Genomic DNA, 18,083 nt, shown 5'->3' with positions numbered 1-18,083 from the left:
TTCTATGTCCAGTAAAACTGTGACTTAAATTAAAGAAAAAAATTAACACATTCCCAGATTTTTCAAAATTGAGATTATTAGTCTTTTGTAGAACTGCTCTACAAGAAATATTAAAAGAAATATTTCAGAATAAATAAAAGGAATCCAAATCAGTAAAGAAGAAGTAAAGTAGTCACTGTTTGCAGATAACATGATACTATACACAGAGAATCCTAAAGATGCTACCAGAAAACTACTAGAGCTAATCAATGAATCTGGTAAAGTAGCAGGATACAAAATTAATACACAGAAATCTCTTGCATTCCTATACACTAACAATGAAAAATCTGAAAGAGAAATTAAGGAAACACTCCCATTTACCATTGCAACAAAAAGAATAAAATATCTAGGAATAAACTTACCTAAGGAGACAAAACCCTGTATGCAGAAAATTATAAGACACTGAGGAAAGAAATTAAAGATGACATAAATAGATGTAGAGATATACCAAGTTCTTGGATTGGAAGAATCAACATTGTGAAAATGACTCTAGTACCCAAAACAATCTACAGATTCAATGCAATCCTTATCAAACTACCACTGGAATTTTTTACAGAACTAGAGCAAAAACGTTAACAATTTGTATGGAAACACAAAAGACACCGAATAGCAAAAACAATCTTGAGAACAAAATATGGAGCTGCAGGAATCAGGCTCCCTGACTTCAGACTATACTACAAGCCTACAGTAATCAAGACAGTATGGTACTGGCACAAAAACAGAAATATAGATCAATGGAACAGAATATAAAGCCCAGAGATAAACCTACACACATATGGTCACCTTATCTTTGATAAAAGAGGCAAGAATATACAGTGGAGAAAAGAGCCTCTTCAATAAGTGGTGCTGGGAAAACTGGACAGGTACATGTAAAAGTATGAAATTAGAACACTCCCTAACACCATAAAAATATAAACTAAAAATGGGTTAAAGACCTAAATGTAAGACCAGACACTATCAAACTCTTAGAGGAAAACATAGGCAGAACACTCTATGACATAAAGCACAGAAAGATCCTTTTTGACCCACCTCCTAGACAAATGGGAATAAAACCAAAAGTAAACAAATGGGACCTAATAAAACTTAAAAGCTTTTACACAGCAAAGGATACCATAAACAAGACAAAAAGATAACCCTCATAATGGGAGAAAATAGTTTCAAATGAAGCAACTGACAAAGGATTAACCTCCAAAGTTTATAAGCAACTTATGGAGCTCAATAACAAATAAACAAACAACCCAATCCATAAATGGGCAGAAAACCTAAATAGACATTTCTCCAAAGAATATATACAGATTGCCAACAAACACATGAAAGAATGCTCAACATCATTAATCATTAGAGAAATGCAAATCAAAACTACAATGAGATACCATCTCACACCAGTCAGAATGGCCATCATCAATAACTCTAGAAACAATAAATGTTGGAAAGGGTGTGGAGAAAAGTGAACCCTCTTGCACTGTTGGTGGGAATGTAAAATGATACAGCCACTATGGAGAACAGTATGGAGGTTCCTTAAAAAACTACAAACAGAACTACCATACGACCCCGCAATCTCACTACTGGGCATATACCCTGAGAAAACCATAATTCAAAAAGAGTCATGTACCAAAATGTTCATTGCAGCTCTTTCCAATAGCAGGACATGGAAGCAACCTAAGTGTCCATCAACAGATGAATGTATATATATACAATGTATATATATATGTATATATATACATATATATGTATATATACAATATACACAATGGAATATTACTCAGCCATAAAAACAAAACAAAACCGAGTTATTTGTAGTGAGGTGGATGGACCTGGAGTCTGTCATACAGAGTGAAATAAGTCAGAAGGAGAAAAACAAATACTATATGCTAACACATACATATGGAATTAAAATAAATGTCATGAAGAGCCTAGGGGTAGGATGAGAATAAAACACAGACCTACTAGAGCATAGCCTTGAGGATATGGGAAAGGGGATGGGTACGCTGTGACGAAGTGAGAGAATGGCATGGACATATATACACTACCAAATGTAGGGTGGATAGCTAGTGGGAAGCAGACGCATGGCACAGGGAGATCAGCTACGTGCTTTGTGTCCACCTTGAGGGGTGGGATAGGGAGGGGGGGAGGGAGGGAGACGCAAGAGGGAAGAGATATGGGGACATATGTATATGTATAACTGATTCACTTTGTTATAAAGCAGAAACTAACACACCATTGTAAAGCAATTATGCTCCAATAAAGATGTTAAAAAAAAAAAAAGAAATATTTCAGGCTAAAAAAAGTCATAAGACAGCAATTCTAATCCATGTGAATACATAAAGAATTCGCCTAATGGTAATTAAACAGAAACTATAAAAGACTGTATAAATGTATTTTTATATGTAATCCTTCTGTTTATTATTTAAAAGGCAACTATGTAAAGTAATATTAAACAATATTAAAAATTGTTGATAACTTAAAATTAATAAAGATGTGATTTATTTGAAAATAGTAACACAAACTAGGTAAGGGTATTATAATGGAACAAGTTTGTTACATAGTATTCAAATTAAATTGATATTAATCCAAAGTAGATTGTTTAAATTTAAAAGATTAATCATAATCTCCAGTTTGTAACCACAGAGAAAATAACTAAAAAAATTAGTAAAAAGAATAAGAAGGTAGTTAAAATGGCACAGCAGAAAACACCTATTTAAAGCCAAAGAAGGCATTAAATGAAGGAATTGAGGAATGAAAAAGCATAAGATGTATAAAAAATAAATGTCAGTTGCAACATAAACCTTAACTTACTTGTAATTACATTGAATATATTGATAAATGCATTAAACACTCTAATCAAACAGCAGAGAATTGCAGCATGATTTTTAAAAAATATGTGATATCCTATTTCATTCCTGACATTAATGACTTGAGACGTTTCTCTTTTTATTTTTGTTAGTTGTACTGGAAGTTGATAAGTCTTTATTAATGTTTTCATAAAACCAACCTTTTATCTCTGGTTCTGTCTATTGTTTTTCTATTTTCAATTTCATTGATTTCTGTTTTGATTTTTATTATTTATTTTTGTTTGCTTTGTGTTCATTTTACTTTAACCTATTTTCCTAGGTGGGAACTTAGAGTATGGATTTGAGACCTTTCCTCATTTCTAATGCAAGCATTTAGTGCCCTTAATTTCCCTTCAGTACTGCTTTAGCTACATCCTACACAATTCAATATGTTCAAATATTCAATATGAATATTTTCATTCAGTTCTATGTATTTTTAAAATTTTGTTTGAGACTTCCCCTTTGACTCATCAATTATTTAGAAGTACATTTGTTTAATTTCATTTGTTGAGAGATTTTACTATTATCTTCCTGTCATTGATTTCTAGTTAGATTCCATTATGGTCAGAAAGCACACCATGTAAGATTTCAGTTCTTTTAGATTCATTAAGGTTTGTTTTATGACCAAGGATATGATTTACATTGGTAAATGTTCCCTGGCTATATTAAAATATGTGTATTCTGCTATTGTTGGGTAAAGAGCTCTATATAGAGTAAGTCCCCGACATACGAACCTTCATGTTGAGAAATCTCAAAGATGTGAACGTGCACTCACATGTCCACTCACATAAGTTAGTTTGTGTGTCTGGTGTACATTGTCACATGTGTGCATCCTCTACACGTGGCTGTGCTTTTGTTTCCTTTACAATACTGTATAGAGTACAGTAGTACAGTACCTTTATTTCAAGTCCAGGATGTCTGGAAGCAAGCATAAAAGCAGCAGTGATGTAGTTGGTACTGCCAAGAAGTGCCAAGCGATAATGATGGAAACAAAAGAGAAAATAATTGAGAGAGTATAGTGAGGTAAAAAGATGGTAGACAGGGCTTCCCTGGTGGCACAGTGGTTGAGAGTCCACCTGCTGATACAGGGGACATGGGTTCATGCCCCAGTCTGGGAAGATCCCACATGCCATGGAGCGGCTAGGACCATGAGCCATGGCCACTGGGCCTGCACGTCTGGAGGTCTGGAGCCTGTGCTCCATAATGGGAGAGGCCACAACAGTGAGAGCAAAAAAAAAAAAAAAAAAAAAAAAAAAGATGGTAGACATCGCTTGTTCTTATAACATGAATTGTTCAACCATCAGCAGGATTCTAAAGAACATGGACGAGATTATGGAATATGTGAAGTCTGCTGTGTCAGTGATGGCAACAATAACAGCTAAGAAGCATGGAAAAGTAGTGGAGGAGATGGAGAATTTTCTCAGTGTGTGGATGTAAGATCAGCATCAGCATCAAGTCCTGTGCAGCTTAATGCTGACTCAAGAGAAAGCTAAGTCTTTATGAAGACTTGAAGATAAACACCATGAAGAATCAGAGAGTTCATCTTTTAATGCCAGCCATGGCTGATTTCATCAGTTCAAGTTTAGAGCCAAACTTCACAATGTAAAAGTAATTGGCGATTTATGTCATAGAGTGTTCTGCTTATGTTTTCCTCTTAGAGTTTGATAGTGTCTGGCCTTACATTTAGGTCTTTAACCCATTTTGAGTTTATTTTTGTGTATGGTGTTAGGGAGTGTTCTAATTTCATACTTCTACAGGTAGCTGTCCATCCTTTTTGACCCATCTCCTAGAGAAATGGAAATAAAAACAAAAATAAACAAATGGGATCTAATGAAACTTAAAAGCTTTTGCACAGCAAAGGATACCATAAACAAGACCAAAAGACAACCCTCAGAATGGAAGAAAATATTTTCAAATGAACCAACTGACAAAGGATTAATATCCAAAATTTATAAGCAACTCATGCAACTCAATAACAAAAAAACAAACAACCCAATCCAAAAATGGGCAGAAGAACTAAATAGACATTCCTCCAAAGAAGATATACAGATTGCCAACAAACACATGAAAGAATGCTCAACATCATTAATCATTAGAGAAATGCAAATCAAAACTACAATGAGATATCATCTCACACCAGTCAGATTGGCCATCATCAATAACTCTAGAAACAATAAATGCTGGAGAGGGTGTGGAGAAAAGGGAACACTCTTGCACTGTTGGTGGGAATGTAAAATGATACAGCCACTATGGAGAACAGTATGGAGGTTCCTTAAAAAACTACAAATAGAACTACCATATGACCCAGCAATCCCACTACTGGGCATATACCCTGAGAAAACCATAATTCAAAAAGAGTCATGTACCAAAATGTTTATTGCAGCTCTATTTACGATAGCCAGGACATGGAAGCAACCTATGTGTCCATCAACAGATGAATGGATAAGGAAGATGTGGCACATATATACAATGGAATATTACTCAGCCATAAAAAGAAATGAAACTGAGTTATTTGTAATGAGGTGGATAGACCTGGAGTCTGTCATACAGAGTGAAGTAAGTCAGAAGGATAAAAACAAATACTGTATGCTAACACATATGTATGGAATCTAAAAAAAAAAAAATGTCATGAAGAGATTAGTGGTAGGATGGGAATAAAACACAGAACTACTAGAGCATGGACTTGAGGATATGGGGAGGGGGAAGGGTAAGCTGTGACGATGTGAGAGAGTGGCAGGGACATATACACACTACCAAATGTAAATTAGATAGCTAGTGGGAAGCTGCCGCATAGCACAGGGATACCATAAACAAGACCTGTGGTTTGTGACCACCTAGAGGGGTGGGATAGGGTGGGTGGGAGGGAGGGTGATGCAAGAGGGAAGAAATATGGGAACATATGCATATGTATAACTGATTCACTTTGTTGTAAAGGAGAAACTAACACACTATTGTAAAACAGTTATATGCAAATAAAGATGTTAAAAAAAAAAAAAAGTAATTGGCGAGGCAGTGAGGCAGATATGGTAGCTGCCCGGGAATTTCCTGAAATGCTTCAAGACATTATTGATGAAGGCACATATTTACACAAACAGGTTTTTAACGTGATGACACAGGACTGTACTGGAAGAGGATGCAGACTGAAGTTACATCAGTAAGGAGGAAAAGTTGATGCCAAGGTATAAAGCAGCAAAGGATAGGCTAACTCTGTTGTTTGGTGGCGATGCTTCCAGTGATATGAAGCTGAAACCTCTCTTAGTTTATCATTCAGAGAACCCAAGAGCCCTTAAAAACATAGCCAAGGGCTCTCTTCCTGTTGTGTGGAAGAATAACCCCAAAGCCTAGTTTACACAGGCCATTTTCCAGGACTGGTGTTTCCAACACTTTATCCCGGAGGTAGAGAAATACTGCTTGGAGAAGGACATCCCATTCAACATTCTTTTGCTGCTTGACAATGCTCCAGACCACCCCCCATTCATGGACGACTTTCATTCCAACATCAAAGTAGAGGATCTGCCACCAAATACTACATCTCTCATCCAACCTATGGACCAGGGAGTTACAGTGACATTCAAGAAATATTATTTACGTCACACTTTTCATCAGGCAGTAAAGGCAAGTGATGAATCAGGAGCAGCCTGTGACAATTTTGGAAAGACTATAACATCTACAAGGCCATAAAAGACATTGACTTTGCTTGGCATGAGGTTACGGCCGTTCACCACGAATGGGGTTTGGAAGAATATGTGCCTGCAGTTTGTTCACAATTTTCCTGGTTTTGAGAAGGTGGATGAGGAGTGCAAAGAGGTCTTCAGCAACTTAGTGACACTAAGTCAGAAGCTGTAGCTAGATCTGTAAGAGGATGACTACATTGAACTCCTTGTTGTGTAATATGAGAAGCTTACTAATGAAGACCTGATGGAATTAGAGGCCCAGAGAAAGGATGAAGAGAGACAAGAGGAAGAAGAAGTAACTTAAGAACTGAAGAGATTCACAATGCAGAAAATGACAAGGAGATTTTCTTTAATTGAGGAGGCACTGTTAGTTTTTGAGGCACAGGACCCAAACATAGAATGATACACAAAGGTACAGCCATGCAGCCATTCAGAATGCAATCCAGTGCTACCATGTCATCTATGGTGGGAAAGAAAGAGCTACTACTCAGACATCACCGCACCATTATTTCAAGAAGGTAGATAGAATTGAATCCAGCAAGGAACCAGAAACTGTGCCATCAACGTCAGGCATGAGTGAAATTGCAGGTTGCCCTGATGATCCTTGAGCTCTACCATTTCCCACCTCCTCTCACTCCTCCAGTCAGTAACTCTTCTTGCCTTTTCACTTGATGCCAGCCCCTGTATGCCAACTATTATACTGTACTACTGTACTTTTCAAGGTACTGTATTATAAGATTAACAATATTTATTTTTTGTGTTAGTTCATTTTTAATGTATTATTGTATGAAAAGTATTATAAACCTATTACGGTACAATACTATATAGCCAATTGTGTTAGTTGGGTACCTAGGCTAACTTTGTTGGACTTATGAACAAATTAGACTCATGAATGCACTCTCAAAACAGAACTCATTCATACATAGGAGATTTACTGTACATCAATTAGATCCTGTTGGTCAGCTCTGAACAACATTTTTATCCTTGTGGATTTTCTGTCTAGTAATTTTATCTGTTATGGAGAAGAGAATGTTGAAGACCTCATTTTTAACTGTTGATCTGTCTATTTCTCTTTTCTGCTTTGTCAGTTTTTGCTTTATAAATTTTGATACTCTGTTGTTTCATGTATACACATTTAGAACATTATGTACCCTGGTGTATTGTTCCTTTTTTATTATTCACAGTCTATATTTTGTCTCATAGTTTTCTTTTCTCTGAAATCTATTTTATAATTTTTTAAGACAGCTGGACTGGAACTGTTATTTATTTATTTATGTATTATGTATTTATTTATTTATTGTTAGCATCACTTTTATTTTTTATTTTTTAGGTTCTCATTAGTTATCTGTTTTATACAGAGTAGTATATATATATGTCAATCCCAATCTCCCGATTCATCCCACCTTCGCATCCCACCTTGGTAACCATAAGCTTGTTCTCTACATCTGTGACTCTATTTCTGCTTTATAAATAAGTTCATCTGTACCATTTATCTAGATCCCACGTATATGAGTTACTATATGATATTATGCGATATTTGTTTTACTCTTTCTGACTTACTTCACTCTGTATGACAGTCTCTAGGTCTATCCAGGTCTCTGCAAATAACACTATTTTGTTCCTTTCATGGCTGAGTAATATTCCATTTTATATATGTACCACATCTTCTTTACCCATTCCACTGTTGATGGACATTTAGGTTGCTTCCATGTCCTGTCTATTGTAAATAGTGCTGCAATAAACATCAGGGTGCATGCACCCTTTCAAATTCTGGTTTTCTCCAGACATATGCCTAGGATTGGGATTGTTGGGTCATATGGTAGGTCTATTTTTTGTTTTTTAAGGAATCTCCATACTGTTCTCCTTAGTGGCTGTACCAATTTACATTCCCACCAACAGTGTAGGAGGGTCCCCTTTCCTCCACACGGTTTCCAGCATTTATTGTTTGTAGATTTGTTGATGATGGCCATTCTGACTGGTGTGAGGTGATAGCTCATTGTATCTTTGATTTGCATTTCTCTAATAATTAGTGATGTTGAGTATTTTTTAATGTGTTTGTGGGTCATCTGTATGTCTTCTTTGGATAAACGTCTATTAGGTCTTCCACTCATTTTTTGATTGGGCAGTTTGTATTTTTTTGATATTGAGCTGTTTGTGTATTTTAGAAATTAGTCCCGTCAGTTGCTTCATTTGCAAATATTTTTGACCATTCTGAGGGTTGTTTCTTTGTTTTGTTTATCATTTCCTTTGCTGTTCAAAAGCTTTTAAGTTTCATTAGGTCCCACTTGTTTTCTATTTTCACTATTCTAGTCAGTGGATTGAAAAAGATCTTGCTGTGATTTATGTCAAAGAGTGTTCTGCCTATATTTTCCTCTAAGAATTTTATGGTGCATTTAGGTCTATAATCCATTTTGAGTTTATTTTTGTGTATGGTGTTAGGGAGTGTTCTAATTTCATTCTTTAACATGGAGCGGTCCAGTTTTTCCAGCACAACTTTTAATGTAATCACACCTCCTTTTTCAAATAAATATTTGTGTGATATATATTTTCTCATTCTTTTACTTTCAACCTATCTCTATTATTGAATTTAAAGTTAGTTTCTTATAAACAGCATATTGTTGGACTGTGCTTTTTTCTTATCCACTCTGCTGACCCCTGCCCTTTGCTTAATGCATTTAGGCCATTTACATTTATAGTAATTATTAATATTTAATGCTTATATATGCTATCTTATTGTTTTTTAGATGTTTCTATTTCATTGACTTCTACTATTTGTTCTTTGCTCTGGTTCTCACTACTGTTTCTTTTTTCTTGCCTTCCTAAATACTAATTGATTTGTTTTATAATTTTATTTATTTATAGTGGATAAGAGTATATTTCCTTGTAGAATTTTTCTAGTGGTTCTGAGTTTTACAAAATACATTAGTATTTTGTGACTGTTAGTTTGCTAGTGATGCCTTAATGAAAAACTACAGATGAGGTAGTTTAAAAAAACAAAATTTATTTCCTCACCTTTTTAAAGGCTAAAAGTCTAATATGAAGAGGGTTGGTAGGTTTAGTGTCTTCTGAGGCCTCTCTCCTTGGCTTGCAGATGGCTGCCTTCTCTTCATGTCCTCACATGATCTTTTCTCTGTGTCCTAACCTCTTCTTACAAGGGCATCCTGTCATATTGGACTAGGGGCCACACATATCACCTCATTTTACCTTAACTATCTTTAAAGAGATATTACTTTTAAAAGGGGATAACTTTAAAGAGGCTCTATCACTAAGTGCAACCACATTCTGAGGTACTGGGATTAGGACTTCAACATATAAATTTTGAGGTAACACAATTCAGTCCATAACAGTAACTTAATTACAATCTACCTGTATCAACATTTTACTACTTCAAATGAAGTGTGGAAATCTTATTTACATTTAGGTTTGTTTACCTTCTCCACCTTTAACTACCATTGTCTTGAGTATTGGTTAGTGATATATTTTTTCTTCAATAACCAAACATAATTTCCTCCTGAGGAAAAGGGTACCATAATGTATGGACCTATATGTCTGCTCATTTTATTTCTTCCTTCTGAGTGATCCAAGATTATTTATTTTATCATTTACTTTCTGTTTTAATAATTTCTTTAGTCAATCTTTAAGGATATGTCTTCAAGCAATAAATTCTTTTAGTTTTCCTTAGTCTGAGAGTGTCTATTCCTAATGAATAGTTTTGCTGGATATAGACTTTGAAATTGACTGTGCTTTTCTTTCAGCACATAAAAATTTTGTGCCACTTGCTTCTGATTTCCATGATTTCAAACAAGAAATCCTCTGTCATTCAAATTGGTATTCTCATATTAGTAATGTGTCATTTCTCTCTGACTGCTATCAAGCTTTTGTCTTTAGTTTTCAGAATTTTAATTGTAATATATCTTGGTGTTGATTTCTTTGGGTTTATCCTCTTTGTGACTCATTTAGCTTCCTAGGTCTATGAGTTTCTGTCTGAAAACCAATTTGGGAAGTTTTCACTCATAACTTATTCAAATTTCCCTTCAGTCTCACTCCCTCTCTCCTCGCTTTCCAAAACTCCAATGATACAAATACTGGATCTTTGGTTATTATCTTAATGGTCCCTGTGGCTCTGTTGTTGTTGTCTGTTTAAGTATACATTTTCTCTGCTGTTCAGATTAGGCAAATTCTATTGATCTGTCTTATTCTATTTCTTGTTATATCTATTTTACTATTGAGTCCATCCAGTGAGTTTTAAAATTTCTGTTATAGTATTTTTTAGTTCTGTAATCCATTTTGTTCTATATACTTTTACTTATTTGCTAAGATTTTCTATTTTTTTTCATTTTTAAGAGAATTTATAATTGATTGTTGAAGCATTTTTTATCATAGTTGTTTTAAAATCCTTGTCAGATAATTCCAACATGTGATTAATCTAAGTGTTGGCATTTATTGATTGTCTCTTCTCATCCAAATTGTGATTTAGTTGATTCTTGACATGATAGATGATTTTCAATTGCACCCTGTATACTTTGTCTATTAATATTATTAAACTCTAGGTTTTTACTTAAGTCATTTGTTTTAGCAGGAATTTGCCACACTTAGATTTAACTTGCAGATCATGGTCTAGTCTGTGGGCTGTGTTTCAAATAACAGTTGAATTTTCAAAGCCTTTGTGATGTTATTTTAATCTAATACTTGGCTTCTATTGCCACTGTTCTTGCTGTCCCTGTTAATGTTACTTGAGATAGTAAAATGTGTTTCTCCAAGCTGGACGGCCAGGTGTCTTTCAATAGGGGGGAATGTGAGCGGATGGAGGGAGCACCTTGGGCCTGTGGAAATAAAGATATTTCTCAGCATGCATGCTTGTTGTGGTTGGATTCCTTTTGTCAGGACTCCCATCAACACAGGTGTCTCTGGACAGGAAACAGGAGTCTCAGGTCTACAGGGACAAAGGCAGACTGCTTTCTGTGGCAGTGTTCCTCTTGTTGGTGTTACCAGACTACCTCAGTATCTCTCAGTAGAGGAGTGTTTTAAGGTCAGATGGGGAAAGAAAGTGCTTTCCTTGACCTATTTTTATTGGCAGGGTGATTGTTTCTGCCTACCACTGCTGTTGGGTTCACCTGGTGTTGTCAGACAGACTGTCATCTCATTTAGGGGGAAGAATGAACATCCCTGGTTTGCCTTCTATTTATAGGTTGGGGATGAGAAACACCAGGTCTGAGTGAGTCTCTTCAGCTGGGAGGTGGCAGGTATAATTCACCCTGATGCTGTGTTGCTCCACCAGCCCTAGAGCTTCTAACCAGTTTTCATTCTTTTATTACCTTTCAGAGTTCTCCTCTGGTTGCTTATTGTTATATTTTCAAGATTTATAGTCATACATATTAGGGAAGATCAGGGAGTAATAGGTTTATACCATCTTGTCCAGATTGAAAATCTCTTTTTCCAGGGTGCCTTTTCAGGGTGATGAAAATGTTTTACAATATGAATATGAAAAACCACTGAATTATATACTTGTATGAGTGATTTTATAATATATAAATTATACCTCAATAAAGCTATTTTAAAGAGAAGCCAAGTTTCGTTTCATAGAAAGTGGCTTTGGAATTTGCAAAAACTATCGTATTCCATATTCCACAAGGCAGAAAATCATATTTACAGGCAGGCTGGAAGAATGTTTTTACCAGTTCCAGCAGGAGACTCTCAGAGGAGGGTTACAGTGATAAATACATGAAGTGTGATAAGAAGTGTTACCAACTTCTTGGACATGTCTCTGAGACAAGAGGTGGAATCTGCTGAGATGCAGCAAACCCACTGCCCCTATCTTAGTGGTAAATAACTAGATGACAGTTTCAGAGAAAAGTAGGACTCTCACTTACAGGATGTTGAACCATGAACTAAAGAAATTTCAACCCAAGTGCAAGAAAGTTTTCCTTTATTTTTTCAGCTGAAAGAAGAATACAGCATAACTTTAAAATGTCATGAAGAATTAATTTAACATTTCACTCATTGATCTAGTCAATATTTCAAACTCCACATATTTCTTTAGAGGATAAGAAAAATGTCTATGAAAAAACCCCCACAAAACAGCAGTACGGAAGAGTATGGACACAGCATAATAGATGAAAAGGCCCAGTCAGTCTCAGACAATAGTAACAAGTAAAAATTAATATCTACAAAAAAGAGAGAAGGAGCAAATTACACGGATATATAAGTAATAAACAAACTGAAAATCTTAACACAAAAAGGAAATTTAAGCACAATGAGAGATTTGGCAGGATATTTTTGGAATAGAACAACATGTTTTCAAAAGGATCAGCTCTAGTAGTAGAAAACAATAGTCCCTGTTGACTAACACATTTTTAAAGACAAGAATCTGAGAAAGTCTCCTTTACATATGCACTTGGAGTTGGTGTGTGGTTCATTTCATTAAACAGATGTCCCTTGAAGGGTTCCTTTATCCCCTTGTTACTAATTATTCCTGCCCTAATATGGCATTCTGTTTCTTCACAAGGCAAGAATCTTCTCCCTGGTGCCATCTTCACCTCTCCCACATTAAGAGATCGTGTGAGATCAGTCAACAGCCAATTTGATGTACCACAAATTGTCCTCATTCACTCTGTTTTATATTTTCATGTGTTCCAGGTGGTTGAATCCATTCTCACTGGTAATTATAATACCAGAATCTAGTTGAAGAAAAATCCACAGCTTTGAAAAGCTACATCTCAGATCATACTCCTTATATGCTGTGCCATTAGTTGCAATACATTTGATTGTGTTGTGGTGGCAAGAATGGTTTGGTGTGTCTCTTATTGGAAGAAAAATGAGCTTCAGCAAAGAGAGTTACATGTTCATGTTTGTAACATATTTACAAGGTCAATTTATCTAATCCTAGGTAGATATAGTTTGAAAATTTTGATGTCCAGGGATCACAGCAGGACAATAACGGTAAGTTTAATGAAACTGAATGTCCCTGGTGAAATGGTGTGTCTCCTTGTCTAGTGAACCATTTACTTAATTATCAAGGTCATTTGTAAAAAGTATTTTTTTTTTGCAAGATTGCTGTCCCTATGGGAAACTTAAATCTGATCCCTTTGGCTGGTCCCAAGTTTGAAATGTGCCCCAGAAAAACTGACTTAACAAGAGAAGCAAGAAAACACTGATCTGTGTGTCCAGGACCTAGAAGAATCTAGCTTTGTCCTAATGAAAACCAGGCACTGGGCCAACTCCTTTTATATTTGGTTTTCATGAGAATCTGTGTGTGGAGGAGCTCTGAGCGTTTTTAGTGCAATAACAAGCTTGTGTTTTCTGAACTAATTAGTGCATAATTAGGCGTTGACTAAGAAGGAGGAGGATAAAAGGTGGACCTGGTGCAAAGATCTGGGTATAGGTGTGACTCTTGTGTATGCAGGTGGCAAAATGCCACTTATGGAGAACTAAATTGAATTTCTAAAGCCAAGTAATCTGTTGCATGCTAACAGCACTAGCCCTTCTATAGCTTTTTCACATCTCTATTGAAATGTGCTTTTATCCCTCTCTGGAAAATAAGATTGTGTATAGCACATGTATGTTAACATTTTTTCACTCATCATTTTCTAGAAATTTGCAATTAGGCTAGTGGGGACTTCCTTGGTGGTCCAGTGGCTAAGACTCCGTGCTCCCAAGGCTGGGGGCCCAGGTTCGATCCTTGGTCAGGGAACTAGATCCCACATGCCGCAACTCAGTTCGCAGGCTGCAACGAAAGATCCTGCACACCACAACTAACACCTGGTGCAGCCAAATAAATTTTTTTTTTTTTTTCCGGTACGCGGGCCTCTCACTGCTGTGGCCTCTCCCACAGGCTCCGGATGCGCAGGCTCAGCGGCCATGGCTCACAGGCCCAGTCGCTCCGCAGCATGTGGGATCTTCCCGGACCGGGGCACGAACCCGTGTCCCCTGCATCGGCAGGCGGATTCTCAACCACTGCACCACCAGGGAAGCCCCAAATAAATATTTTTTAAAATAAGATAAAATAAAATTAGGCTAGTTATGTTCAGTATGTATTGAGTTACCTATCAGAAGGACAAAAGGAAATCATTAGTTTCTTCTTCTACTCAAACTATATATATATCTTTAGGGTCTGCTCTGTGTCCTAAAGATCCCTGTCCTCATGGAGTTTTCTTTCAGGCAGCAAAAGCATTTGAACTCTGCAAGTCCTTCCTGGGGATTCTGGATACCAAGGCAAATATTTTGTTGAAACGGCCCTTCACTATTTCACCTGTTAACTCCTTCTGATCTCTTTAAGCCTTCATAATTAGGAAGATATTTTTAAAGACTATCCTGGCTTTCACTTACTGTCTTTTAGAGAGATATTTTAAGTGAATATTTCCAATAAAGTATAAAATACTTAAAATATATAAGATGATACTTTACTGTTAAACTTTGGTATAAAAATAATCTAAATGGATGATGAATGTGGTTGTTCTTTTTATCCAGGCCGGAGAGATAATTTTTTGACTTCTTTAGTTAACCTGATGAGTTTTTGAAGTTGTAAAGTGCTCTATAATGAAGGTAAGCCCCAAATGATGAGTAAGTTCTGATACTTTACTTCTGTTTTCAACCAGAATAATTCAGTGAAGCATCATCCACACTTCCTATCTCACACTTGCCTATGCCAAATGATATGCCAATGGTAGGAACAAAAGCAAAATCAAACCTTTTTATTTATAATTTTATTTATAAGTTTTATTTATAAGTTATAACAAAATCAAACCCATTTATTTATGTTTTATTTATAAGTTATCTGCATATCACTGCCTTTCTACTATATTCAGTCATCATCAAGGAAACTACATTACCAGAAAATGTTTGTTTTTGCTGTGCTGTGCTCCCTGCAAGCTGATAATCTGAAACTAATATCCTTTAATATAACATTTGGCAGGAGTAGGATAGATACCAGTAAAGAGTGTTTATATTTTGGGTTTGGTTTTAATTTTTATTCAAGAGTACTTCTTTATTGGGAAGGGAACCAATTTACACATATCCAATTGCATAAAGAATTGCATTGAAAATATGGCTTAACTGACATCATAGATCTAAATTATTCCAGTCATGTTTAATCATTTTTATAAGCTAGCTCTGTGACAGTAACCCCGCTGAGCTGCTTATTAAACCTACTCTCTGTGAATACCCTTTCCAATCTAACTTTGTTCTCTCATAAGTTTCTGCTAACTTATTGACTTCCCCCAATCATCACAGTTAACTGCATGTGCACATTTAATTTGTGAGCAGATGGTCTTAATTTTAATATTGTCCTTTGTGTATGAAGGTGATCCTACTGATTGACCAGCCTTGGGGAGTATATTTTGATTTTTTTCTCCAGTAATGGGTATAGATTTGTTCTGGTATACTTATGCCCTTGCTGGGTAAAGCTAAGGCCATGAACCAGGCTGACTGACCTCTGTGAGGCACTGCCACGTACCACATCATCATGCAGTTTGTTGGTGCCATTAGCTAACCTGTACATTAATGGTTACAAATATTGTGTTTCATAACCAAGTCAAAACAGAACTTTGGCGGGGCAGCGGATGGCGATGAAGGAAGTCTCCAAACGCAGCCTCGCTCCCCTTGGCATCTCGCTTGGGCTTCGGCAAGGTCCAGGGTTGGCAAGGACTTTTGCATACCGCCAGCCATGGTCAGGGTCAGGGAGACCGGCAGGGGACCTGTGAAGCTGAAGACACTGTTGCCCACCTTCTGCTGGGAACATATCTGATCTCACAACGTACCAGGAGACAAACGGCTGGTCATCAAGCATTAAGTCTACAACATCAGCCTCTGGGCACAGCGGTACCTGGGTCCTGCTCTGGGTGGTTGAGAACATGAAGCTATTTGAGGTCTAGCCCACCTTCTTTGCTCTCCTGCTGGGCCACATCCTGGCCATGGAGCTGCTTGCCTGACTCATCGTCTATGTCCTTGGCCCCGGCTGGTGCCCAGCACCCTCTCAGCCCTTATCCTGGCAATCCCCCAGGCCCAAAGCTGGTGTCTGCCACAAGACCTAGACCACATCTACATCTTCAGGAAGTCTGATGGAACCATGTGGCCCAGCAGTTTGTGATGGGGCTGATGTAGGGCTTCTCTGCCCACCGGTGGAACTTCTGCCACTTCCAGTACCATGCCAAGCCCAACATCTTCCATGAGGACCAGATGTGACTGTGGCATCCATTTTCCTCCTGGGGTTGTCTTCCGTCGAGTACTGCAAGAAGAAGCTCAGATACTTACCCTACAACCACCAGCACCTGTAGCTCTTCCTGATCCACCCAACGTTGCTCAACTTGGTGAACTTGAAAGTGGAAAATCTGGTGTACATGTTGGTGTGCACGCAGTGGATGTACTTACTCTGAGCTGCCAGATTCTATGCCCACTTCCTCTTGTCCCCTTCTCTGGCCTTCCTGAGGCGCTGATCTTATTTGTGGCCGTCAGCTTCCTGGAGAGCCACTGGTTCGTGTGGATCACACAGATGAAGCATATCCCTAAGGAGATAGGCCACAGAAAGCAACCAGTACTGGGCTAGCTTTCAGCTGGCAACAACCTGCAAAGTGGAGCCCTCGCTCTTCATTGACTGTTCAGAGGACACCTCAACTTCCAGATCAAGCATCCCTCTTCTCCATGATGCCAAGGCACAATTACGGCAGGATGGCACCACTGATCAAGACCCTATGCCCCAGGTATGGCCTCAGCTACGAGGTGAAGCCCTTCCTCACCTCCCTGGTGGACATCACTGGGTCCCTGAAGAAGTCTGGCAACATGTGGCTGGAAGCCTATGTCCAACAGTGAAGGCAGCAGCACCCAAGACCCTGTCAGCCATCAAGCCACCCAGATGGGCTACCCTACCCAGTCCATCTCACCCTGCCTCAGGCTGGGGGCCCTGCCCACCGTCCTGGGCCCCCTCTCAGTCTCCTCCACAGACCTGAGGCCACGGCCTCATGTCCCCTTGACCCAATGGGACAAGGACTAGGGGTATGGTATATACGCTTACCCCAGAGGTGAGTATGGCATGGTTTCCTAGAGCAAAAATTTAGGGAAAAATGTTATTTTTATATAAAAACGAACTGATATATATATATATATATATATATATATATATATATATATATAAATGTATACATATAAATGTATATATATGTATAAACCCAACATTTACAAAGCATAACAGACACTGTGCTAAGCACCAGACATAGAACATTTTCTGAACTTTAATAACCCAATGAGATAGATGGTCTTTATCTCTATTTGGAGTGAGAAAATAGAGACTTAAGCAAATAAGTTAATTTGTCCAAGGTGATAATGGGAGTATGTAGTGAACCCAGAACATGAATCCGATATACTGGAGGTCTTAGTTTTAATCTCTACACTAAATTGTCTCTTTTACTGATAGCATACATGAATTTCTGCCCATACTCCATACTCTAGCCCTATAATGATCAGAAATAAACTAAGGCATCTATAGTAGAACTAAAATTTAGGATCCCCTTGATCAAGTAATGGGGATTTATCTTTGACTAGGAAAATC

The 18,083-nt window shown here is 37.4% G+C and overlaps 1 pseudogene; it reads left to right on the top strand.

The window, feature by feature from the left end:
* The first annotated feature begins 5,893 nt into the window (after positions 1 to 5,893).
* On the top strand, positions 5,894 to 17,347 carry LOC131743784 (fatty acid desaturase 3-like; annotated as a pseudogene).
* The last annotated feature ends 736 nt before the right edge of the window (positions 17,348 to 18,083 follow it).

This window comes from Kogia breviceps, chromosome 17 (genome assembly GCF_026419965.1).
Source record: "Kogia breviceps isolate mKogBre1 chromosome 17, mKogBre1 haplotype 1, whole genome shotgun sequence".
Lineage (NCBI taxonomy): Eukaryota > Metazoa > Chordata > Mammalia > Artiodactyla > Physeteridae > Kogia > Kogia breviceps.
The sequence above is the reverse complement of the archived record's forward strand: the minus strand, read 5'-3'. Positions and strand labels throughout refer to the sequence as shown.